This window comes from Pleurodeles waltl, chromosome 7, assembly GCF_031143425.1.
Source record: "Pleurodeles waltl isolate 20211129_DDA chromosome 7, aPleWal1.hap1.20221129, whole genome shotgun sequence".
NCBI lineage: Eukaryota > Metazoa > Chordata > Amphibia > Caudata > Salamandridae > Pleurodeles > Pleurodeles waltl.
In genome coordinates, this window is record NC_090446.1 from 543,111,635 (window position 1) to 543,137,759 (window position 26,125).

The 26,125-nt window shown below is 45.0% G+C and overlaps 1 protein-coding gene across 1 annotated transcript in view; it reads right to left on the reverse strand.

Moving 5' to 3' along the window:
* The window catches only part of LOC138304327 (zinc-binding protein A33-like), a 234,134-nt gene that overhangs the window by 40,605 nt on the left and 167,404 nt on the right, over window positions 1-26,125 (reverse strand). The gene's annotated exons all lie outside the window — the stretch shown is intronic.

Sequence of the window (26,125 nt, forward strand, 5' to 3'; positions counted from 1 at the left end):
AAAGTGACAGGCCTAGGCAGTATATAGCGTACAAATTAACAAAATGTCAGTCGTAGCCTGGGTAAACAACTAGTACCTAGGCACCGCCACGCACGCCCTACCCCCCCCCCCCCCCCCCCCACACGCACCCACCCCTCTCTGTAATTCTCTAGGAATGACCTAAACCCCCACCTGTGAATACCCCTCCTTATTTCTAGACCTTACTGTGCACACCTCGTAATTTGCACAGGGCGGATTCCCTTGCATTCCATCAGCAGTTTTCCTACCACTTACAAGCCATTACGTTGTTCTCAAAATTATCTTGACTTTGAATTTAATTACATTTTTTTTTAATTACACGGAGATCAGAGTGCCATCTACAAAGCCCTGAATGATGCCCACCAGGAAAATTGACACAGGCGGAAACACCATTCAGTCAGTAAAGGCGACATGGAATTTTTAGAAACCAGAGGACGGACATCCTGATTCTTGCTTTGGGAGAGGGTCTTAGGCTGGTTCATTCGAATAGCGCTGAACCTTCCAAGGAGGGCTCCACCAACCTGTTGTCTAGCTTCAGAAGAGCAGAGCCCCTCTCCCACAGCAGGTGCAATGAGCGAAGATCGATTTGCAGAGGACAAAAGGAAGGTTATTGTTCTTGAGCCACGGCCTTCACAAAGCTCTTTAGAAGACACAATAGTAGTTTGAGAAACCAAAGATAGAACGTGACAATTGTCAGTGCCCATGGAATTAAGACCACTCGAACTAAGAATGCACACTGTGAAAAAAGTGATGAAGAGATCTCTTTAGTCCATGTACCTGATCGTCCTAGCACACACCGTATTTTGGTAAATTGCTGTGCACTACTCAATTGAGTGGGTGGCCCTTGCTATCTAGAATAAAAGTGAGAGCAAATACCAAACAGCAGAAAGGAGGATACATAACCAAGAGAATATTCTGTAGGAACTAAGCACGGCGACTACAGGGACCCAAGAGTTATACAATATCAGCACACGATTATGGCCTTACAACACAGAGTAAACATGAGGAACTGACGTTATCTACTCTTTAGGAAAGAGGAATTAGGTGTGCCAGGCAAGTTAGATGCCTCAATGATCTTCACGCTCGTGCCAACTATACCTCAGGCTGAAAACATATCTTGAAGCATGAAACAGACAATTATCAGTACTAAACAGTAAATCATTCAAATGTCAAGCATTAGGTGAGTACTAGCAGAATAATTACCTTTTGAATTAATTTAAGAGACTGGGATTCAGGATAGGTTTTTAAAGGAGGAGAGACGGTATTGGAGCTGGGGGAGTTCTTCGTGCCAAATTGCCTGCTTCAACCACTCCATAAAACCAACAGTGCTCAAAATCGTTTAGGAGTTTAAAAGTTGTAAAAATAACACATTTTATTTTTTGCTATTGGGTGACAGTATTGAAACAAAATTACATTAAGCACAAATTATTACCTGGAGGATGCTCAGTAAATTCGATTTATTGTGGTGAAACCTCCAATTTGTGAGCTCTCATGAAGCCTCAGATCCTTCTTGAAGGTCCCCAAAAAGTGTGCAGCCTTTAATTGTGTGTATACTGTACCCAAATAGCTACGGACTCAGAATTGTGAGCCATGCCTTCCAGCTTTTTTTGAATCTTTAGTAGAAATCTCCGATTCCACAGCTTTATAGCAGCCCTACCCTTCCAGGGAATACATAACAATTCTGGGTAGATCGTGCCTTGTGTCCCTATTTACTCCTTCCTCTACCCATTGCGTAGATAGGCGCAGATGTCCTGGTTCCAAACCTGCTGCCTCTTTACTCATAAACCGTTGACAAATCAAGGTTCCGGTACCCAAGCCCGCACGGAGGGGCAAGCTCCTGCTCACGTTGATGTCACAGAACTCAAAGTACCAGATCCGAAACGGTTATGATTACGTATTTCTGTGATGAGTAGGCATGCCCACAGCAGACTTAAGAGGGAAAATCACACAAGATGCATGGAGACCCCAGCGAAGCTGCACAATTAATGCCATTTTGGCCATACAAGTAATTCTTACCAAGGGCCAATAACAAAGATGCTTCAGGAAGTGAAAGGATGAATACGTCCAGTTATGGAAGGGAGTTAAAAGCATCACTACGTGATAAGTCGGATGCTCTTTGGTAGCAAAGGTTACAAATCCCCTTCGCGCTTAACCCTGTACATAACCAGTACTGGTACTAACATTTAAGCATCACTTTAGGGATAGGTCTGACTATCAACAATCACAGATATAAACACTGGAAAGACGATTCAGTACCGCATTAAGGTATCCTCCTCCCAACTCCCACACAGAAGTGGTAATTCTCATTACACAAATTTTTTTTTCAAAGTTTTCTGTGCCAGTGGCAGCTTAAGAGGGATCCATAACATTACTAATTGGATCCGATTTGGGTCGTCTGGCGTGGGTGACCTTTATTATTAAAGGTCTAGACTAGTCTGGCACCCCGGGAAGGGTTCACCTAGGGAGTACGTGGGATGATGTGTCTTTGAAAAAGAACATTACAGAAGGTTCACAGACATACTCTTCTATTCGTTGCTAGATATATTTATTCAGCATCTACCTATTCCACATCAAAACGAGGCACTGCACCCCGCCAGCCAACTTCAAAAACCCTGGCTCCTTTCTTCATTAAGTCAAAACCAGCACACCCACTGATCCCTAGCCCTGTGTATGAGTGTGGGAATGCTCCGTCCTATCTAGTTAGAGCATGGATACAAGCCTACTGAAGAAAATAGCATGTTACCAAGGAGAAGTTCTAATATTAATGAGTGGGAGACTGTTGAAAAGTGGAGTTTGGTGAGGGCACTCTGGGACAATACATGGACATGTGTATGGGAGGGGTGGAGGAGGGAGGAGTGCAGGGTTGGGGGGCCGGGGGGGATTAAAGGGGTTGGTTGATTTTTGTGCCAGAGTAGAATATATCTGAAGATTAGGTCATCCACTTCTATACCTCATGTCTGAAAAGTTCAAGTAATGCAAATTTCATGACTTTATGCCATCTTGCCCCAACAAAACAGAGGCCTTCTGACTCCACTGGACAACACCTGCACTTCGCCATCTTGAGAACAGTTATAACTAGGCCTCGGCGTAGAACTCTTCTCTGCCGGCGTGGGAGTTCCCGAATCCTATGTCAGGACCGGAGGCGAGGATTAGGCTGTTCTTTCTTCACTTTATTTTCCATAGCAGCTTTAAAGAAACAAATGCTCAAAACTACTTTTCCCAATAGACATCATAAACGTAGAAACAACATAGATGAAGGACTTCGTTTTCCAACCAATCGGCAGCCGACCAACGTCAGACAGGTCCAACCCGTGTCCTCCCTTTCTCTTTCTTCACTGCTCTCACTTCAGATAAGTTGCACCTTTTTCTTGTCTTCTTGTTGTTGTGGATTTGCTTGTATTTTGAATGTGCACGTACACGCATTTCCTTGCCTAGCCGCGGGAATGTTGCAGTTTCCTTTGCGGCTCTTCTATTTTAGGCTCTGTGCACGGTACGGTATGGTCTTCTGGCCGCTAGAGGGTCCGTGCATTCCTGGCGTTCCAGGCATTCCGCGTGCTTGACCCCAGAGACAACCGCACGTCTGTTTCGCATTGTCGCTTTTGCGATCCTGATGCGCAATCTCAATCCTCGCTCCTGGAAGGTTTTATTGTATAATCCCCACGCATGTTTAAACGGTGGGAGCTGTCATAGTCACGGAGCCGGCCTGGAGCCTGACACCCGTGGGGGTAATGCTCTCTCTACAGTTGTCTTAGGGACGCAGCCCAGGCCTCGGAGTTGGCACGCTCTGCCCTCTGCCCCACAGAATTTCAGGGGAAGTGCGTCCCGATCACCTTTTGGGTGAATTGCAGCGGTGTGCGCTTTGGTTCTATTTGCTACAGCATACATATTGCCCTCAAGTCACTACAAGTGAATAGTAAGCCAGAAAGGCCAAGTGACTTGGCATGGTGGAGAAACGCAGTTTGGAGGATACCTCAGGGCAGTATGTGGAAGAGGACCAAATATCCTACCTCCCATTGACGACAATTTCTGTCAAATTATGGACGCCTCCATTTGTAAGATCGTCACTCAATTATTGGCTCTCCCTTAAGAAGATTGATTTAACGGCATCTCAATGTTCCCTGTCCCTGCTGGATGAAGACTCCGCTGGACCCTCAAGTTTCTCCTCTCAGGGACGCGCGGACAGCCCAGGTCCATCGCGTAAGCGCGCAGGGGAAGATGCCTTGGAGGCCTTTGCATGCCTGAAAAAAGCCTGTCTCCAACATGATCCCGATTCCCTCGCTGACAAGCTCCCTGATTCCCTGCGCTCTTCGGATGTAGATTTGGAGCCAGAGGGTCCTACTTTCCCAACTAAGGATCCCGCAGCAGCGGAGGTCCACACAGATGATATGCTTGACTCTGATGATTTGGTTCATCCACGATCGGCAGAATGGCTGCCAGCACCCACGGTGGCCGCTTATGTGGTGAGCCGCCTTTGGATAAGGAAGTCCGGAGCCGCCTTAAAGCGGAGTGTCCTCTTCCCTCTTTACAGGCTAAGGTAGCCCTGATGCCTGAAATTGACACTAACATGGCGACGTTCCTGAGAAAATTTATGAAGGATCCCAAGAAGGAGATTGAGCGGTCGTGGCGAGCATGCCAGGACGTGGTTGGCCCGCTCACATTGATCTTGGATATGGCAGAGAATGCCAGAACTTCAGGATCCCTCATTCTCCCTCGGTAGCCTTCTTAGGTTGGGCCCAACGAGCGATTATCCTTTTGGGCAATGCCAATTGTGCTCTTTCTGCGGAGCGTCACAGGTCTCTTCTGATTAAGGTAGACCCCAAGTTAAGGGAGCTGACTTCTTCGGATGCGGGCCCTGTCGCTCAAGGCGACCTTTTTGGCGAACCCTTCATCAGGGAACTCAGTAGGTTTGTCTCTACCTTCAAGTCATTAGATAAAGCCCAAAAGAAGCTCCATAAAGAAGGTTTTTTCATCCCGGGTTTTCACCTTGGCCAATCAAAGGAGGGGCACTCAATTGGCCGTGCTACCCAGAATGCCCCCAGAGGTCGAGGTCAATGGCAGGATCCCTCTCGATTTGGGTCTTTCTACCCGACTTGCTGTTTCTCCAGGACCACACGCCCTAGGGGCGCCGGCAGAGGCAACCCTCACACCTACACCCAGCAAGGGGAGTCTCTCTCCCGGTTCGGGATACGCTTTGGGGGGCAGATTGGCGTGCTTTTACCACAATTGGGAGAATCTTACTTCCGATGCATGGGTTCTTCTAACCGTAGAAGGATTCCATGTAGAGTTTTACGATTTCCCATACAGGTAAGGAAACCTAGTCCGTTGACTTTTTCTTTGACGCATATGCGTCTGATCGATGCCAAGATCTCCAGTTTCTTGGAGAAACAAGTTATCGTTCCCACTTTTCTTCATCCTTCGGGGTTCGTCAGCAACATCTTTTTGGTCGAGAAACAAGACGGAGGCTATCGTCCGGTCATCAATCTGAGGGAATTCAACGAGTGAGTGGTGTTTCACCATTTCAAATTGGAGGGCATCCACCTTCTTCGGGATCTTCTCCAGGTCAACGACTGGATGGTGCGACTCAATCTCAAAGACGCTTATTTGACGGTTCCCATCTTTCCGCCCAACTGCCGTTTTCTTCAATTTCAATGGAGAGGGCAGATGTTCGAATTCGCCTCCCTTTCGTTCGGCCTTTCTTCTGACCCTTGGTGTTTCACCAAGCTCCTTCATCCAGTAGTAGAGTCTCTCTGCTCCAGAGGTATCAGGCTTATAATATACCTCGACGACCTTCTCCTGATGGATCAGTGTCCTTGCCGTCTCTTATTACCTCCAATCATCGGTCCATCTTTTGGAGTCCCTGGGGTTCGTTATCAATGAGGCCAAATCAGTCCTCATTCCAACCCAATCTCTCCAATTCCTGGGTTTTGTGGTGGATCTGGTCAAAGCCACACTCAGCCTCCCAACCCGCAAGTTGTCCAAGATCGGCACAAACTCAGACGGTCTCTGAGCAAAGGAACAACCTCTCTTCGCAATCTGGCTTGCATTGTAGGCCTGCTCTCCTAGTCTATCCAGGCGATTTTTCCAGGATCCCTCCATTATCGGGCCCTTCAACGGCAAAAGACTTCCCACCTGCAGAAGGGCCTCACTTATTCTCAGGTGGCTCCCCTGTCAGACGAGGAACCCCAGTGGTGGATTTCGCACATGGAGGCGTGGAATAGTCGCACCATTTTCAGCACTCAACCAGATCTGGTTATCGAGTCCGACGCCAGCTCTTCAGGTTGGGGAGCGCACTATGGGGAATTTGCCACAGGTGGAGTCTGGTCTTCAGACAAACGCTCACTTCACATCAATCGCTTAGAACTCCTGGTGGGTTCTTTTGCAGTTCAATGCTGAATGAAAGACAAACCGAAATGCTGCGTCATTCTGAAAATGGACAATGTGGTGGCTGTATGTTATATCAACCATCTAGGGGGCACTCGTTCGAAGGCTCTGTCCGATCTGGCGAGGTCCTTCTGGGAGTACTGTCTTTTCACACAAGATTTCGGTGGTGGCCGAACACCTTCCGGGAGCCTCCAATCGGGTTGTAGATTGGCACTCCCGTCATTGGCACGATGCAAGTCTCTGGAAATTACACAAGCGGACTTGACGATGGTCACGCAGATATGGAAATCTCAAGCCTGGTTTCCAGTTCTGATGGAACTTTCTTGGGATTCTCTAATCCATCTAACCCTGCTTCCAGATCTCCTTCTCAATCCGGTGGGTCTCCCCCATCCTCTTATCGAGAGGGGGGCTCTCAGCTTGGTGGCCTGGAGGATTACCGGAGATGCTGGAAAATCCCAGGGATTTCACCAGGGGCTGCAGCTCTCCTCGCCAAAGCCTGGTCGGGCAGTACTGACAAGAGATACAAATCTGCAATGAAACACTGGTTGGGTTGGTGTCTTCAACAACGCTTGGATCCCATGGGGGCAGGCGTTGTCCATATAATTAACGTCCTGGCGTCTTTTGCTTCGGAGGGGATGGCCTATAGATCGATAAATACCTTTCGCTCCGCTATTTCGGCGGGTCACTGCCCAATTGAAGGTTCCCCCGCCGGACAGCATCCTATGGTCTGCAAGCTTTTGAGGGACATTAGGTTATCCTTGCCTCCGCAGCCTCGATATTCTTCCCTCTGGGATGTTAATAGGGTTTTGACTCTCTTCCGGGATTGGCCATCAGGGCACTGGATTTGTCTGGCAGAGGTTTACTCCAGAAGGGGGTCACACTTCATATTAATAGACGTACTAAAAATGATTCTCTGGTGATATCCTACCCTCTTTTTCCCCAAGCCCCTCAGTTACGTGTAGTCAAGGCGACTAAGGCTTATGAATCCATGACTGGTGAACTTAGGCCACACAGTGAAAATTTCTCATTGCTTTAACAAAGCCCCATAGCGCTGTGACATCTCCTACGATTGCTAGGTGGGTTAGATGGGCGATGAGTGAAGCTGGAATAGATATATCTGTTTTTGGGGCCCATTCTGCACGAGGGGTGATGGCGTCTAAGGCTTGGACCTTGGGGGCATGTTTGGAAGATATCCTTAAAGTAGCTGGCTGTTCCTCGGAATCCTCCCCGTCAAGAATTTCTACTTTAGACCGATTCAAACAGTGGACTAGCTAGTGGTCGAGAAGCTTTAAACTAGCCTAATCCTCGCCTTCGGTCCCGACATAGAATGACAAATTTCCTAGCTATCGTAACGGAAAGTTTCAATTCTATTAAGGACACGGAGGCAAGAATTAGTCCCTCCCTTTCTGACTGCTTCAAGGACCAACCCTAACTCAGGGGGGTAGACTGTCTGGTAAATTCTATATTCTCAAGTTTGATGTTTCGAAAGTGACTTATATTGATGCAGATGTCTAATTGTTTTAATACGCTTGTTGAAGTTGTTACAGCCTTAGTATGCTTTACTTGTATAACTGCCCATAAAGGCTTAATGTTAACGTTTTGATTTTTGACAGGTACAGATACTTCAAAGCAGGAGTGAAGTATTTCGGTCTGATAGTGGTCACAGGAAGAAAGGAAGGAAGGACGCGGGGTTGGACCTGTCAGACGTTGGTCGGCTGCCGATTGGTTGGAAAAGGAAGTCCTTCATCAATGTTGTTTCTACGTTTATGATGTCTATTGGGAAAAGTAGTTTTGAGCATATGTTTCTTTAAAGCTGCTATGGGAAAATAAAGTGAAGAAAGAACAGCCTAATCCTCGCCTTCGTGTCCTTAATAGAATTTAAACTTTCTGTTACGATAGCTAGGACATTTTTCATTCTGCTCCTCAAAGTGGAGTTAGCTTGCGCTCGCAAGATTGGGTTTTGGCGCTCTCTCGAGTGCTGCTGGTGAGTGCATGCAAGACCTTGCGTTACCTCACACTGCTTCCAGCTGCGCCAGCTGCCAAAACGGGCTGCTTGCAAGAGCTAACTCACTTCTAAAGTAGACTTTCTACACCAGAGCCCCTAAATCTAGTCAAAAAGAGCTTTTTTGACTACATTTTCTTCTTCACTGGACCCTGCAATGTTTTTCAGACTGAGAAGCTTTTTTTTTCCTAAACAGGAAGGGTGTCAGATACTCAAACTTCCTGTTCCTATCCAGCAGACTCCTCCCAATGCTTTGTCCACCCCCTGGTCACTTCTCACTTGGATTTTGAGGTGGAAGGATCACTCTCTGTCTCCTGATTATACTTCTGAAATTAAGGACTTTGTTATAATGAAATTATCACACAAGTACTAAAACTATATTGAATAAGGGTGTTTATTTGGGCATGCACCAGTATTTCTTTGTACTTTAATTTGATTTAAAAATGCAGAGAGGTGGTGGGTGGCTTGAAGTTTAAGTATTGGCCTAGTTATTATTTATTTTGCATTTTTTTGATTTTTTACCTTTTGTAAAGGAAAATGGTTGCACAGCTCAGTACCTTCTCTAAAAATTTTTAAAAGTATCTTTTATTTATTTTTAACCATGTACAGTAAATTCCCCAATTCTTGCTAGTCTAGAGGCTTTCAAACTTTCCAGTATTGAGTCCCATTGTGTAGCGCCATCTCTTGCCCTTCGTCCCTGTAGCGCTTCTCTTAGTAGCGCAGACCCCTCAGCTTCAGCCCATTTTTCGAGCGCTTCTTGCCATCTCTTAACCTGCGGGCCTACTGAGTCTTTCCAGTGTGAGGTAATTTATCATTTGGCCAGGACAAGAGCCAAATCAATAAATTTATCGGGCATTTTATGAGCTGTGGGGCGAGGGAAGTCTCCCAGCAGAGCCACCAGTGGAGACAGGGTGATCGTTCTGCTAGTACTGTTGGAGATTCTCCTAAATATCTCTGACCAATATGAATTGAGTTGTGGACAACTCCACAACATGTGTACCAGTCCTGCAGTTGTTTCGGTACATCTGGGGCATCTTGCTTCGTTTGTATTGTATATTTTAGTTATCATTTGCGGGGTAAATAGGCCCTATGATACATGTATAGATTAATTAATTTGAATCTGGCATTTCTAGATACCGAATAAGTATGGGAGGTGATCTTTGTCCATTGTGCATCTTCAATTGTTGTGTTTAAGTCAGTCTGCCACTTGTGTCCGAGTTTGTTTAGGGGTGTGCATGTGCTGCTTTGTAATGATTTATATATTTCTGAGATCACCCCTTTCTTTTCCCCTACTGTGCAAAGGATGTTACAGCCACTGTGAGTTGGGGGTTCGAGAGCTGCTGTCCCCCAGATTTTTTGTGTGGTTCTGGTGATTGCGTTATATGTAAGGAACAATCCTGATAGGAGATTAAATTGATCCTGGAGCTCCGAGTAAGTGCGGAGCCTCCCGTTGTTATATATGTTACCTAATTTTGAGATGTTGCGTTCTTCCAACTTATTAAGACCCTTGAGCATTTGGTCTCCCATAGTATATGCCAAGCATCCTAGGGGCGCCTCAGGTGTGTATGGGTTTTTTGTACGGGTTCGTCTTAGATATTGTTCCCAGCAGTGTCTAGTTGATTCACACTCCAATGGTAATTGCGACCTTGATTTCCTAGGATTCAATACTATCCCTAGCACCTTTTTAGATGGGCAATTCAGTGGGATCCGTAAGTCTTTCGCACCTGGGGGTTCGCTGATGAGTTTTGCTAGCCATTGTAGTTGCCTTGCCCAGTAATAGATTTCTAGGTCTGGGGCAGCGAGGCCTCCTTCCGCAGTGGTTCTCTGCAATGAGTTTAGTGCAATTCTGTGCCTGCCCGATCCCCATATAAAGCTCACGGTCATAGATTCTATACTTCTGAATACTGCTTTCGGGATCACCAATGGAATGGTAGAGAAGTAATATATCATTCTGGGCAGCACTATCATTTTGAGTAGGGCGGTTCTGCCGGATACCGTCAATGGTAGAGTCTCCCAGAAGCGCATGCTAGTCCTGATTCCTCTGAGTGCTCTATGAATATTTCCTTCTAGGAGGTCTTCCGCGGTATGGTATATGTTTACTCCTAGATATTTAAACTTGTTAGGAGACCAGGGTAACCCTCTTGTTTCTTTAGGTTCAGGTGTGCCTCTAAGCGTGGGGAATATAGTGGACTTTCTCCAGTTAATTTGGAGTCCGGAGGCTATTCCATATTTCTCTAACATAGTTATTGCTCCTGGTAGATCATCTCCCAGGTTTCGGAGAAAGAGCACCATATCGTCGGCATAAAGGGCGATATAATGTGTCCAATCATTAATTGGAATGCCTTTAAAGTGCTGCCCGGTTCTAGCCATTTGGGCCAGGGGCTCTACTGCTACTGCGAAAAGGAGAGGGGATAGTGGCCAACCCTGTCTAGTTCCTCTACCTATCGAAAAACAGTCAGATATGGTGTTACCTGTTCTCACCCTAGCAGTGGGATTTGAGTATAACAACCTAGTCCAACGTGTGAAGCCCTCTCCCATCCCCAGTCTCAGCATGACCTGTTCTAGATAGTCCCATCGCAGGCAGTCCAATGCCTTCTCTATATCTACTGAGATAATCGCTGCCTGTGTCATTTCCGGAGGCATGGAACGGAGAACAGACACCAGGCGTCTAATATTTTGTGCCGTGCAACGTTGTGGGATAAAGCCAGACTGATCCTGGTGAATTAACGATGTCATGTGGGGAAAAAGTCTGTTCGCAAGTATCCTGCTTAATATTTTATAATCTATATTGAGCATGGATAATGGATGATAAGAGCGGACATCAGTTGGTGGCCTGTCGGGTTTTAGTAGGGGAATCATAATGGCTTCATAAGTAGATTGTGGTAGGCTGCCACCGCTCCATGCCTCTGTATATATTGTGCTGAGGTGTGGGGCCAGCAGGTCCTGATACAGGAGGTAGAACTCCAATGGGAGTCCATCGGATCCTGGGACTTTGCCTTTAGCCATGCCTTGGATCGCTGTTTTAATCTTTGCGATCGTTATTGTTGCTGCTAAGGCAGAACTCTCCTCTTCCCCAAGTTTGGGGAGGGCGAGGTCTTCCAGATCTTGTAACTGGAGATTAGTTAGTGTCTCGGTGGAGGGAGCGTATAGTGTTGAATAGTAGTTGATAAAACTAGTATTAATCTCTTTTTGGCTGTAAACGTTGGTGCCTGGGGTTTCTTCAATTTCCACTATGGCAGTTTGTTGCTTAGGTGGGTTAGCCAGCCACGCCAGCAGGGCACCTGGCTTATCCCCCTCTGAGTGTTGTTTGACTAAGTGCTGTTTATAATCATAACGTGATAACCTAATGTTTATTTCCGTTATTTTGTTTTTGGTGTCTTTCAGCAGGGGGGCCAGATCAGGTTGTGTAGGGCGTCTGCGCTCGAGGTCCCTGAGGGAGTCTTCCAGACCATGAAGCTCGTTTTCCATAGATTTCCGAGCCCTTATGTTCTCACTGACACAGGTGCCCCTTATGACTATCTTGAATGTTTCCCATTCAATGGATCTGAAGGACGCAGTTTGTGCGTTGTGTTTAAAGAAATCAACTATGGTTGTGTGCAAAAGATGTTTGAATGCCTCATCCACAAGCATTTCAGCCCTCAGGTGCCATGTTCGAATTGTCGTTCTCTCCCTTCCCCAAGACAGCAATAGTACCAAGGGGTTATGGTCAGATATTGTACAGCTCAGGTATTCAGCGGAAATTACATCCTTTTGAATTTCAGGGGAAACTAAGAAGATGTCCAGCCTGACATGCAGGTCGTGTACCGCAGAGTAATATGAAAAGTCCCGAGTATGTGGGTTAAGCTGCCTCCAGCTATCTCCTAGTTGCCAGTGTTTTTGCCACTCTACAAATGATTTGGCAGTTTTTAGAGTTGGGGACTGTGTGATGAGGGGTGCGATCTGTCCAAATTAACGTTTGCTCTGCAGTTAAAATCCACCCCCCGATTATGTTAGGACCTCTCAGGAGTGAGCCTATTTCAAGTGACAGTTTGTCGAAGAATTTCCCCTGGTCCTGGTTGGGTGCATATATCCCGCTTAATGTTACTTCTCTCCCTTCTAACCTCCCGGATGCTACTACATATCTCCCATCCTTGTCTATGATCTTGTGAAGGAGCTGAAAGGGCACCCCGGTCGGATCTTGATCAATACTCCCCTTGCGAATGCTGAGTAACTAGTGGCGATTATTTGACCTCTCCATTGTTTAAGGGCGTTAACTTCCTGCTCTACCAGGTGGGTTTCCTGTAGTAAAGCAATGTGGATCCCCCTGCGCTTTAAATAGTTGTACACTTTCTATCGTTTGGACATATTATTTAGGCCTCTAACGTTCCAGGTTATTTTATACTTTGTGGTCCCTATTTTGGTTACTAAGCTTGCGGAGGTTAGGATGGGTACAGAAACTACTGTGTATAGGTTTATGTTGTGGCGGCGTGATTTTAATGCGTGAGCTGTCAGCTTCATATGTGGTAAGTGCTTGATTAACTCTCAGTGCTAACTTGATAAACTCAACTCCCAACTCCCTCTCCCCAGGACCGGTGATCGAAACTATTCCCGTCCAAACCATTATAACCTGTCTTAAAATCCTATAGGTGGGTGGCGTGCCAGCGACCGAGAGCCAACACTCCAGGCCGATTCCAGGACCCAGCGTGATTATATTAAGCTACCCATTAATCTGTTGCACAGGTCGCGCTGAGTGTGGTCATTCCGTGGAATTGTTCTTCTGCTATTCAGACCATGCCGATTTGGTGCTTCTCAGCGTTCCTTTAGTAACAATTCTATCAATGGAGGGTCAGATGATTTCTTCTGAGGATCTCGGGGTCACTTTTGGTAGGCTGGCGAGGGTGTCCCGCGATGAATTCGATGAACTCCCACAGCACGAGTCGTGGTCCGAGGTGTGACCAGAATTTTGGGATGAGGGGAGAAAACCTCCGCTCAGTGCTGCAGCTGCGTCCACTGCCTCGTGCATTTCTTGAAGAGCTTGGTGCCTTGGAGGTGCAATCGCTTTATTTCGTTTCGAGGATCTGCTGCGCTTCCAGGGAGTTGTGCTACGTGTTTCGCGGTGGGGGCCCGGAGCTGTGATATTCTTGGATTCCAGCCATTCTTCGATTACCTGTGGGGATGTAAAGAAGTGTACCTTCCCTTCAAATTCCACTCTAAGTTTGGCCGGGAAGAGCATGGCATATTTTATCCCATTTTCACGGAGGATACGTTTGGGGTTGTTGAAAGAAGCCCTTTGCTCCTGTGTTCCTTTGGTGAAATCCGGAAAGAGCATGCCACGCTGATTGTTTAGTGTAATTTTGCCTTTGAGGCGCGTTTGTGACAGAATGTAATCCCTGTCTCTAAAGTGCAGGAGTTTAGCCACTATTTGAGCCCTCGCTCCAGGTGGAGGAGGCCTGCTAGGTACCCTGTGGGCTCTTTCTATGGCAAAAAACATTGATAGACCCTCGGGAGGTATTGGGTCTTTGATCCAGTGTTCTAGGAAGGATTCCATGTTTACCGCCGCTGTTTCAGCTCCTTCCGGGATACCAATCAGCCTTATGTTGCTCCTGCGGGCACGGTTTTCAGCGTCTTCCGCTCTCGTTTCTAGAGCCTTTACACAGGAGGTAATTTCCAAGAATTCTTTGGAAGAAGACTTCTGGGTTGAGGCCATGAGCTCAATCGCCTTTTCATTCGTTCCTACTCTCTCCGTGAGCCTACGATGATCATCTCGCAGCAGGGAGAGGTCTACAGTCAGGTTGTCTATTTTTTGCTCTAGTACATTTTGGTTCTTCTAAGTCGCCGAGGAGACACGCTGTTTCCTCCTCAGCCGCTATTCTTTGCTCGCCAGCGTTTACACCGCATTTATCGGGCGGGTTTCCGCTCACTGGGGCTTATCTTGCCGTTTGTTTTCGGGGCTTGGAAGTGCTATTATTTCGGTCGGGCCCCATTCACGGCACCGTAGCGTCGCTCTAGACATGCAGCTTCATCGGCTGCAGGCCACGCCCCCCCATCAGTACCTTTTCTACATGTTTGCATTTGCAATATTTTAGTATGCTGCCTAGATTTCCAAAAGGCCATTAAGCTAGTTGTCCCAAGGCAGTGCTAGCAGTAATCAGTGCATGAAATCAATGTTTAAGTGGTATATGTTTTATACACTTTGTTTAGGGCAGGGATGTCACTGGATTAATTTAAATGTAAAATGTTGTCTTTTGTTAGCGTTTTATTTTTTTTGCAAAAAGTGTATATATTGTGAGGTAATATTTGAAGGCACAGAAGGATGTAGTTTTACCATGTAGCTGGCTGGCAGCCACTTAGTCCATCCAGACAGTGTCCTTTGCCACAGGTTTGCATGTGTTCTTTGTTTGCCATGCCTCTTTGCTCCTTCTAGTTGTTTGACCATGTGGCTGGCAGCCATTTTATGCTTCCATCCAGTGTTCCTTTGCCATAGGCTTGCTTGTATTCTTTGTTTGCCACACCCCCTTGCTCCTTGTTGTTGTTGTTAATTGACCATGTGGCTGGCTAGCAGCCATTTTGTCCATGCAGCCAGTGTCCCTTGCCATAGGCTTACACGTGTTTTTATTTCTCCATGCTTTCTTCTTGCTCCTTGTTGTTGTTGTTTGAACATGTGGCTAGCTGGCAACCATTTGATGCATGTACTGCGCAGCCAGTGTGTCTTTGAGTTGACATAGGCTTACATACAAACATCGTTAGTTATTGATAATTTGTTTTTGAAGTTTCTATTTTTTTTTCTACATTTATTTTTAAATGTTTTAAGGCATTTTTATTTATTTTTTTATTTACTTTATGTTAATGTTTATATTTTAGTTTCTATACTTTGTTTAATTTTAATCTTTTATTTTATATATATATATATTTTTTCTTTATAATTTCTTTTAATTTTTATATTTTATCTTTGGTTTTACAATGTATTTTAATTTTAATTTTTATTCAACTCTGCATTTTGCCTTGATCCATCCATCCGATCCATTCCACCTATTATTGAATTGGTATGGATAGATGCACCAATGGCCAGAGCTCAGCCGGCTGGCAATAAAGTTTCTGGCTTGTCCTGTAGCCAGTGTGTCTGCTGAACATGTGTTCAGTGCAGCTGTTGCAGTTGTTACAGTGAGAAGGACCAGTCTCTCTCCTCAAAACGTGGACAGACTGACCATGATCAAAATGAACCAGCATTTCATACCACAGGATGACTGGTCCAAATCAAGTGTGTTAGCTGACCAACTTTCTGGGTGAACCACCAGAATTTGAGGACAAGCTCTATTTACCGGATTGAGTATGCCAGTACAACCACAAAACTTTTACCTTAATTCTTTCTCTTTCTTTGTTTAAAAAAAATGTTAGTGCAACATTATGTTTGTGTAGGATTTATGCTGCCTAGCCGTCTATTTTATAGCCACATACAGCCTGGATTGGTGTTGGACCCATGTACAATGAAGAAGCCCCCACATACCCTTCAGGACATTGGCGATGCTGCCTGCCGCCCTCAGATGCCATTGCCTATCCCATACTTCACCTACTAGGACTTCCCTAGAAGATCATTGAATAAAACTGCCAATGTCCAATTCCATTGTGTAGATACCATCAAAGAGGACATATTTTGTTCAACCACTGTGCTTAGATTGAAGAGGTAACTAAGAAACTATTGTACCAATGAGTGGGGATATTCTGATTGACTGCAACTGTGAATTTGTGTGTGATAACTGATGTATGTGGTGGCTGACAGTGAGGGAGCGAGTTCAACAAAACTATAAACTTGTTCCTGATGATTTGCAATGTTTGGGGGCTGATGGGTGATCATTTTTTTCCCGAAAGTGAATGGCCTTTCAAAAGTAGTGAAATTTACTTGCAGGGTCTACTTCTTTTTCTGCTTCCTCATAACAAACCAGCCACTTTACTTACAAAACACAAATCTACACAAAAATACTCCAGTTCTATTTCTCTATTTGTTCTTCAACAGTAGTGCACTTCACAAGTCTACCTCGCTCGATTTGGTACTGGAACAGAGTTACTCTGAATCTGGAGGAGGAAAATGGAAGGATTTAGGGCAGGGCTACCTAAACAGCTAGAAAGGAGAAAGTTTGCCACTTTAAAGAGAACCCATGATCATGGTGAAGACTCTAAGGCCTAGTACTCACTCAGCTCTGTGAACGGGAGAGAGGTGCTTTGATTTGGAAATGCTGCTGAGTACGTGGTTTCTGCATTGTTCCCTCAAATGTGAAACTCCTCTTATATTCCCGCTCTGCCTCCGAGTATTCTTGGTAAATTCTTGCTTTCTTATGTCCCTTTCCTTTACTCTAAAATACAGCTACTTCAATACACAGACCTTCTCCTAGTCCGCTCCTGCACAACCAAAATTTGCAAAGTTCAAGACTCTAGATTACCTATCGGACAGGTTGAGACAGGCACCAGAGTGACGGACATTCCAAGAAAAATGGAGATGCAGCACCCAATTTGGCAATACAGTATAATTTCCCCTTTAACAATCATAACTTTTAAAACTGGGTAGCTTACATTCAATCTTCCACATTTCAGAACTAGAAGACGTACCATTTAGGATATCCTATCTGTTTTATCTCTAGAGCAGAAGGACTGTTTCCACTGATTTTACTGAGCTGTGTCATACTTTCTTACTGATCCCTTTGTTTCCTTCCGCAACAGATTGATGATGGTATGCTGCTCAGCGGCCCAATGAATATTGTTGTCGTTTCTTTTGTGTAGTTTGTCTTTGTCATACCTTTCCCCAAATCCCCTGTCCCATCCCTTCGTTGAGCCCCTAACCCTCTTCCCCCGGGCTGTCTGACTTAGAGGAGTGACCTAATTTTACACCATTAATGAATCACACACTTGCTGGTGCAGATGTAGATGTAGTTAAAGCAAGTAAACAACACCAACTCACTGCATGACCTTCTACCTTCTATTAACTGAGCAATATTCCACACTGGCCCCATCAACATCTTCATTCATGCCTTGTGTGTGTGTTCTGTAAATGCTTAACCTGGTCCAAACATTCTGGAGTCTGAACCCGCTTCTGACTCCATTATCTCATTTTCCAAGTTTAGTTTTATTATACTATAGCTACCCACCATTGCTCAGAAGAAATTGATATTCCTATATTTCATTATAATATCAGCTCTTCTTCTTTCCTGTGTGTCAATACTGTCATTGTGATAGTCTGGTCTCAGTCTTCCTACAGTTATGATATATAATGATGGCCCTCTAACTCTCTATTTACTTTCAATCAAGTTGACAGTGATGGATTACCCTTTGATCAAACCTGTAGCTGGAGTTCGCATAGGTGGAGGTAGAACTTTCTGTCAAGTTCTATCTTCCCTGTTAGCGTGATAGCCTGCTACTACTACTGTCTACCTACCACTCCCTTAAGATGCCATCTTGGGAAAACCCTGCAGTGAAAGAAGACTCCCTAACTTCAGCTCTCCAAACAGTCCATCGCTGCAGCATGTGTCTCTGAAATGCTCTGGTGGAGCAGGAGAGTGCAGCAGCAGGTTCAGTCAGGGACCCTGACTGCTGGCATCGGCGCCAGCGATGTAGTGGCTGGGGGCTGGCGTGTTCTTCTGCTGGGTCCTGGGTCCGAAGCAGCTGTTTCGGCTTCTTCCTCCTCTAGGGTCACCAGGCGCTGGTACTCTTCTCTGAATGTTACCCAGCCTCTGCTGCCATAGACAGGCCGCTATCTCCTGCCTAGCTAGTGGTGGTTGTTGGGCAGTAATAGCAGTATCATGAAAAAGAATAACAAAAAGACAAATTGTAAACAATGGTCTGAACAATCACTTGTTTAAATGATAAATAGTGGGTGGCACTGTAGCACTACATTGCTGATCCACTAGGGACGATGGAATTTGATGTGATTAATATTTATGATTAGGAGAGTCATAGGGCCAATGTTTTATTTGTTTACCTACACAAGCCTCACATAAGAAGCACTAACTGGTAGAAAATAATTAAGGCATAATAGGACCAGATTAAAAAGCTGGTGATTCAATTTTTTTTCTTTTAAAGGCTTTACTAGTAACTAATTGGACACATTTAGTGGAAAAATAAAGAATTACCTCTCATTATGATGAGTAAGGCATTATGCACTATGGAGTGCAAGTTGCTGTGCCAAATTATTGAAGGCATGCTAGCCAGCATTTCAAGTACGTTGTTACTGTCTGCAGCTCGGACAGCTGTTGCTGACAATTATCTATCTTTAATTCCAATGGCCCTGCTCTTCCCCACATGCCTTTCATGTAGTTTAGTTTCTACTCTGACTCCAAAGAGGCAGATGAATAAATATAAGATACATCACACGTCTTGTGTAAAATGCAGATATATTTTCCTGTCTGCTAAAAGTAGTTGGGGTGGGGGGGGGTGATGCACTGCACGGAAAGAAATGGGCTATGTAGATTGTATTTGGCACGTTCGTCACACAGTATCCCCTACGCCAAACTTGAAAACAAACCAGACACTTTCTAGTCCCACTTTACTCACTGGTCTCGCCCACCATCACAAATTCATTCCAACAAATTGATTTGCTGGGCATTCCAACAAATTGATTTGCTGGGCAGTAAGGGAAGTAAAGAAACTTGACTTACTCTACTGCAGAGTAAGGCGATTGGGTAGGTAGGTAAATCTTTGACTATAGAAGAATAGAGGGGCGTCACAGATCTACCTACAAAAGAAGAGCTCCCTTCTTTATTCATTCAAGCAATTATTCAATCGTCCTTTCATTCTTCCCCTATATACAGTATATACCCATAGCCACCATAATTTAAGCTTTATATTCTCTCATCCAGTCTTCCTCCCAAATTCACAATCCTTTATCATCCATTCAGTACCCATAATATCCCCCCTTTCTCTCAAGCATCCTTTCACCCATCCATCTATTTGCCCAATACCAATACCTACCCCTGCTTCCTTTTTCACCCACCCACACATTCTTTCCTTTCGCTCTTTTCACCCATCCTTTTCTTTTAACCTTCCGTTCTTTCCCATTTCCATCAAGCCATCATTTGTAGCATACATTATGTGTGCTTTTGCTGAGCTGCAGATAGAAGAGGCCATAAATAACCCAACCACCACTGTAGCTGTAATTCAGGAGGATCATAAATCTGATCATGAAAACGCTCTTATAGATAGTAACAGTAATTGTCAATAAGCAAGCAATTTTTGACTTACTAGCGCCCGTTCCTGCTGCCGCGTTTCCTCGTGCTGCATCTGCTCCTGCAGCGGCGGAACTTGACAGCTCCTTCTAGTCCGTTAGTGGCTGGTGTGGCTACAAAAACACAGTATACAGTTTTTAGATGCCAGATTCCACACTGCAGTATCTTCTGTCACAAATAGCACTCTGGGCATTTTGTTGGAATGTTAGAAAAGCCAGGTAAACAAACCAACCAAAAGCTTTGCATAATAGAGGGGCAGACAAACCAACCAAAAGCTTCATGTAATAAAGGGGCAGAGCTATAGCCCATGATTGACAATGATTTGGAATCATTGAAGAACAACGAAAGGGTGGAATACAATATGGTCAATAAAAGACAGAAAAAAAAGAATGCAGGGATAACAGAAATTAATTAAAGAAAACTTGGATAGGGGAGTTGGAAAAAAGGGAAACAGTATACAAAAAGTAAACAAGGCAAAATTAAAAGCGATATAATAGTGAGGAGAGGTCAAAGTTAGGGAAATAATAATATTAAATAATAGGGCTTCCTGGGATGAGCAGAGCCATCAGCATCAGCGCTGGTGATCAGCGCCTCCCCAGCTCCTGCTGGACCCGCTGGTGCAGTGCCCTTCTTGTACTTGGGTGCTGATGTAAGATTAGAAAGAAGATTAAAAAAAATACATTAGTGGTACCATTAATCTCCACAAAATTATATAACAGGCAAATGCAATAACATTATACTTAAATCAGATCACCTATGGTACTATGCTAGTATGATCAACTATTGAGTTGACTATACTCCTAAAATCCCTATTACAAATTTCCTTAAGTAAATCTACATTTAGAATTAATGCATTGCAAAGAATGATCTTTCATTCCATGCTCATTTCTCAAGCCGCCTGATTGAACCAACTCAGTCCCCCTTTTTTTTGTCACAATGTTTGTATACTCGCATCAATGTGAAATTGCTTGGGACTGATAACACTAATCCACTATGGAGTTAGGAGGAGGACAGAGGAGTCTGCATTGCATTGGCTTCTTAAATATCAGCTAAAGCGAGTGCCTACCTACAAGCATAAAAATCAATGATATAGCACCGAGCACCTGGCTAGCTCTAACTGGATCACATAATAAACAATAACCTAACAAACTAAACCTAACTTTCTTCTGAGTGGAAGCTGCATGTTATTTGGAGAAAAAGTTAGCAGTGTAGAACACAAACACAATAAAAATCTAATACTCACCAAGCTCCGGGATATCCATGACTAGCAGGTCAAGCAGGTCCTGCTCGTGGTCGATATTATCCACCCAGTGATACGTCAGCTGCTGGGTGGTGTGCTGGACCTGGGTGATGGCCCTGACCAACTGGCACACGTTCCCGCAAGGGGGTGGGGGGAGTTGGCAGGTGGGGGGTACCAACTTCCAGGCCTGCCACCAGCATGGAGGGGAGGTGGTGCTGCACATAAAAAAAAAAAACTAAAAAAAACTGCTGCCACCTCCTCCTCACTAAAGATCGGGCGAGGCTGCACCCCTTGACGGCAGCGCTTCCCACAAGACAGGCACCAGATGTTGCCCCACTGCTGTTCTGCAATGTTGCTGGGTGGGTAGGGTAGGAGAAAAGAAAAAGAAACAGAAGGAAAAGGAATGAAAAAGGGAGAAAAAAAATACAAATACTAAAACAACATAAAAATAATGAGACAAAAAGAAACACTAATACAATATTTAAAAAATAGGGGTAGATGAAGTATGGGGTAGAGGATTGCAAAGATTGAGGACAGATGGAAGCTGAAGCCCCAGTATCATAAACAGAGAGAAAAACAAGATGGCTGCACCATTGCGTACCGCTTGGTGCCGTTCACGTGAGATTTTGAATGTGAGTACGCACTTCAACTTCACGCTGTATACGATGTCAAATGCAATGCGAAATGGCGCAACAGAGAGCTCCAACCACTAGTAGAACTCCTGTAGCTTTTTTTTTTAGTTTTTGTTACTTTGCGGAATTCCACATAGTGAGACTCCGCTAAGGCATAGTTATAACTCAGTTGAGGAATGCCCATGATTGCAGTCTGGTAGCACAGAGTCCTTAGCACTCTGTAGAGAAACATCCACGAGGGCATGACGCCTACTTATAGACCATGACATGCAAGAGACTTTGTTGACAGGAAACCAGCCCGGGGAGGGACTTCATCCCCCAGGCTCCTCTACCTGTTTTGGGGCTATAAACCAACGCGCCTCTCACGTCGTGGATTGGGGAATTCTAATTTTGGTGCCACTGGGCTATTTTATTTCTCCGATTCTTATTATTCTATGATGGGGAAACGTAAGCTGTAGATGCTCCAGCTTCACTGAGTGGCACAAAAAAAATCAAAAAAACGCTCCAGCAATCAAGTGAGCTCCGCAATCACTAAATGAACTAACTCTTTCTATGCAATTGATTTGCTGTTTGAAGAGGTTGACGCTATTTTAAAGAGCAATTCTCATTCATCACCAACTAAGACTGGTACATCCAAGGAGGGGAAAATTCCGGAAATATTCACGAGGAGGAAGAGGATGCAATCAACTCACCCCCCTGTGGAGACTACTACAAGTGTGGACCCTCATGCCCCCAAGGAAAATCCCTCTTATCCATCGTCTGCAACATCCTGCAGTGCCTTCGAAGCTCCGTTAAATCAGAGGGACGTCCCTCCCATGGGCATTGTGGTCTTTCCCCCGCTAAGCCCAGTGGTTAGGGTGGTCCCCAATATTCCGTGTATAAATCGGTTTGGGCTATTGGCGGAGGAAGGAGGCTTTCCTGCTTGCACAACATTTTCCTTGCCTGGAGTTGCTACTAATGATAATACTCCGATTAATACCCCCTCTGACTCGGATGGCCTACAACTGCTTGACAAGGGAATTGATTTAGCCCTTGTCCTTCAGAAGTTGGACAAAGTTAAGACTTTGGTTTTATCACTAATGGGAATAATGAAGGAGAAATCTATGCAGAAGAGTGGTTGTAGATGACAGTTGTTCAAGGGGGAGGCAAGAGGGGGTGGGAGTACTGCTGTGTCCAAATTAGGGTTAGAAGCAGATACCCCTCCCTCAGAGATAGCTATGTACCGCCCCTTAGATAATCCACCTATACTTTGTGCAGAGGGTAACCAGTCAGAACCTGTAAGGGTAAGGCGGAAACACAACAGAGCTCCTAACATCAGGAGTCCCCGGGGGACCCACATTCATATTGTTGCCCGGCCAGATGCTTTTGATGATGGGCCCAGGAGGGACGCCACCCCCCTAAGTCCTTGATGGAGTGGTTAGCTCCCTTGGACCCCTCATCAAACTTTCTAAACCCTATACCGATGTCACTTCACAGTACGACCAGTGTCCAGGATCAAGAAGCAAAGATAGTACTATTTATATGGTCGATGTGCCTAAGCTGCCGTTTGGTTCTTTTGAGAACCATGAGTCCTTGACTAATAAAGTCATTCACCTGCTAAGTGCCCGGCGTAATTGTATTTCAGTCATTCGTTCTGACATTCTTAAGGTGGACAGATGTAGCCATTTGGGGCCAAATTCTGACTTTATTTCTGTACATCTTGCTGACAGGTTATTGGCGGACCAACTTATGGACTTTGTAGCACGCACATATCTTAGGGATATAAGAGGGGCTGGCATTAGCCTTGCTTTAAATCCCCCCCTGTACTCACCCTACCAAGTTCCTTAAAAAGTCAGTTTCTGTCATAGAATGCAAGCCACATGTGGTACCCAAAACCTCTTATACATTGCCAGTTATTGAATGACTAAATGTTGATCAGGAGGTGCACCCGGGAGTAGCTAATGGGGATATGCATTTGAAGGGGGCTGTTTGCCCCATTCCTGGAGTTGATTTAGTCAACTCTGAGATTTCTATAATGGCATGGAATTTAGCTGGTCTTGATAGGAAGTTCACTAAAAGATATGAAGGTGGAACCCCGATGGGAGAGTGATCATAATCCTTTGCTTCATACCTTGATGGGGATGCATTTAGGAGATCACTGAACGTACAGTGGTTCCTACCCCACTGTTGAACAACAATCATACAAGGGTTTGTTGGCCAAAGGTATTGTCCAACCCCTATTTGATAAGTGGGATTTACAAATCGTTTGTTGAAGAGATGGCAGTCTATGAGGAACAAAGTTGATAATATTCCCATTCCTAATATCCACGAAGATATGTTGAAGAAACTGCAGAGGTTCTTCTACAAAAAGACTTGCTTTATGCCTTTCGATGCCAATATGAACAATAATGAATGGTTTAATGAGGACTGTACAAAGGCTAAGCCGGCACTAAAATCTGCTATTATCCCCCAAGGTGAGATCCAATCAGCTAGATGCACATATAAGAAGGTCCTAACGCAAGCAAAAACGTTATGGGAAGATTCCATCTGGCAGGACTTGCTTGTTGCAACCAAATGTAATAACAATATGCTGTTCTGGGAATTATTGTCCAAAGGACAAAGAGGGGGAAGAGCAGTATCAGGAATCATATACAACCTGAGAGCTGGGTGGATCATTTCACCCAACTCTATGTTGCTCCCTGTAATTTCCCAATTTGTAATCCCCAAATTTGTGACCCAGTCTCTTCATTGTTGGCCAGTCCGACAGGATTGCCCAGACTTATTTAACTTGGATATCTACACCTCCAAGGGGTGCATCTTTTCCTCTATAGAGGAAACTATAGCTGCAATCAACTCCCTAAAATCAGGTAAAGCACCTGGCCCGGACAAGATACCGGGAGATCTATATAAATCTGAACCAATCATTTGGTCCTGGTATATAAATCTGATCTTGAACAAAATCGCTGCTGGTGGTGCAATCCCGAGTACCTGGAAAGGAGCTGAAATAATCCCTATTTATAAAAAGGGTAATGCAAACCCCCAAAAACTACAGACCCATTAGCCTTATTGATAATTTACAGAAAATGTTCGCTAAACAGCTTTTGGAGAGGTTAATAAGTTGGGTACAAGATCATCAGGTCCTTTCCCCGTTACAGGGTGGTTTTCGCCCTAAAACTAGCACGATAGACCAGGTTTTCAGGCTGGTGCTCCTACAATGGAAATATGTGGTCCTTGCCAAGCAATATCTATATGTTGTTTTTGTGGACCTTCGATCTGCTTTTGACTTGGTCCCAAGGGAAAAACTATGGGAAGTATTATATAGGTTGGGTATTCCAACAAATATAATCCTCCTTTTACAACGGTTGCATGAAAACACATACGCGCAAGTGAGATGGGGCGACTAAGGAGAGTTGACAGAAAAAATTCCCATTCAGAGGGGAGTTCGTCAGGGTTGTGTCTTGGCAGCTATCTTATTTACCTTATTTATTAACGAGGTGGTACAAACTCTGTACTCTTGCCTAAATGATGCTCCCACATTGAATGCGCAGAAGATTCCTATACACTACTCTTTGCTGATGATTCTCTTCTTATTTCCAAGACCCCCATGGGCCTCCAAATCCTCGTTGACAGATTTAAATCCTTTTGTATGGAATATGGTTTGGAGATGAACGTTAACAAAACTAAATTAATGGTGTTCAGCCCTGGTCCTTGGAGGAGATGCACTATTAATTTGGATGGGATTTTCTTAAGTAGGGTTAGATCTATAGATTACCTGGATGTGAGGGTATCAAGTGATCTACATTGGGAGGACCAGATTAGCAAAAGTGTGGGGCTCCTCCAGAATAGAGCGGCCGCTGTCCTGCGATTTTATAAAAGCTCTGTATCTAAAGCTGTATCCCGAGCTATTAAAGTCTATCTGGCAAAGGCGCAGGGAGCGGCCACTTATGGTGCTGAAATGTGAGGGTTTTTAAAAAAGATTATCAGTGGGAGAAAATAATTTTGCCAGGGCTTTAATAGCGTGCCTTTGTAGCAGGACCATCCTTTACTCGTCTAGTTAAACTATTATACACCAGACCACTAGTCCGGGTGAGGCTGGGATCCGAGATATCGGAACCGATCCGGGTGCGTAGGGGTACGAGACAGGGTTGCCCTCTCTCACCGTTGTTATTCTCACTTGCTATGGAACCTCTAGCCGTGGACTTGCGCAAAGAAGGGAGTAACTGGGGAATCCCTCTAGGGGATGGTCTTCACATAGTGTCGCTATACGCCGACGACTTTCTCCTATACTTTAGAGATGTCACGCGGATCCCTCCCGAGGCCGGCTCGCTTCTACAACATTCTGCGTCAATATCTGGCCTCAGGGTCGATTGGTCTAAGTCTTGCCTCTTTCCCTTTGACCGGGGACTCTCGGATCCGGGACTTATTCTGACAGAGAGCCCCGTTCCATGGCAACCACACACGTTTAGATTCTTGGGTATCCGAGTCTACCACCGCGAGGAAGATATATTTGAGGGCAACCTTGCAAAAGCAGTGTCCTCAGTCAGGTCCCAAATGATGTTTTGGAGGACATTACCGCTGTCCGTAGCAGGCAGGATAGCACTCCTAAATATGGTGGTTCTGCCGCGACTCTTGTATTTTTTCTCTAACCTCCTGCACTACGTTCCCCCCGGCTACTACAGGACAC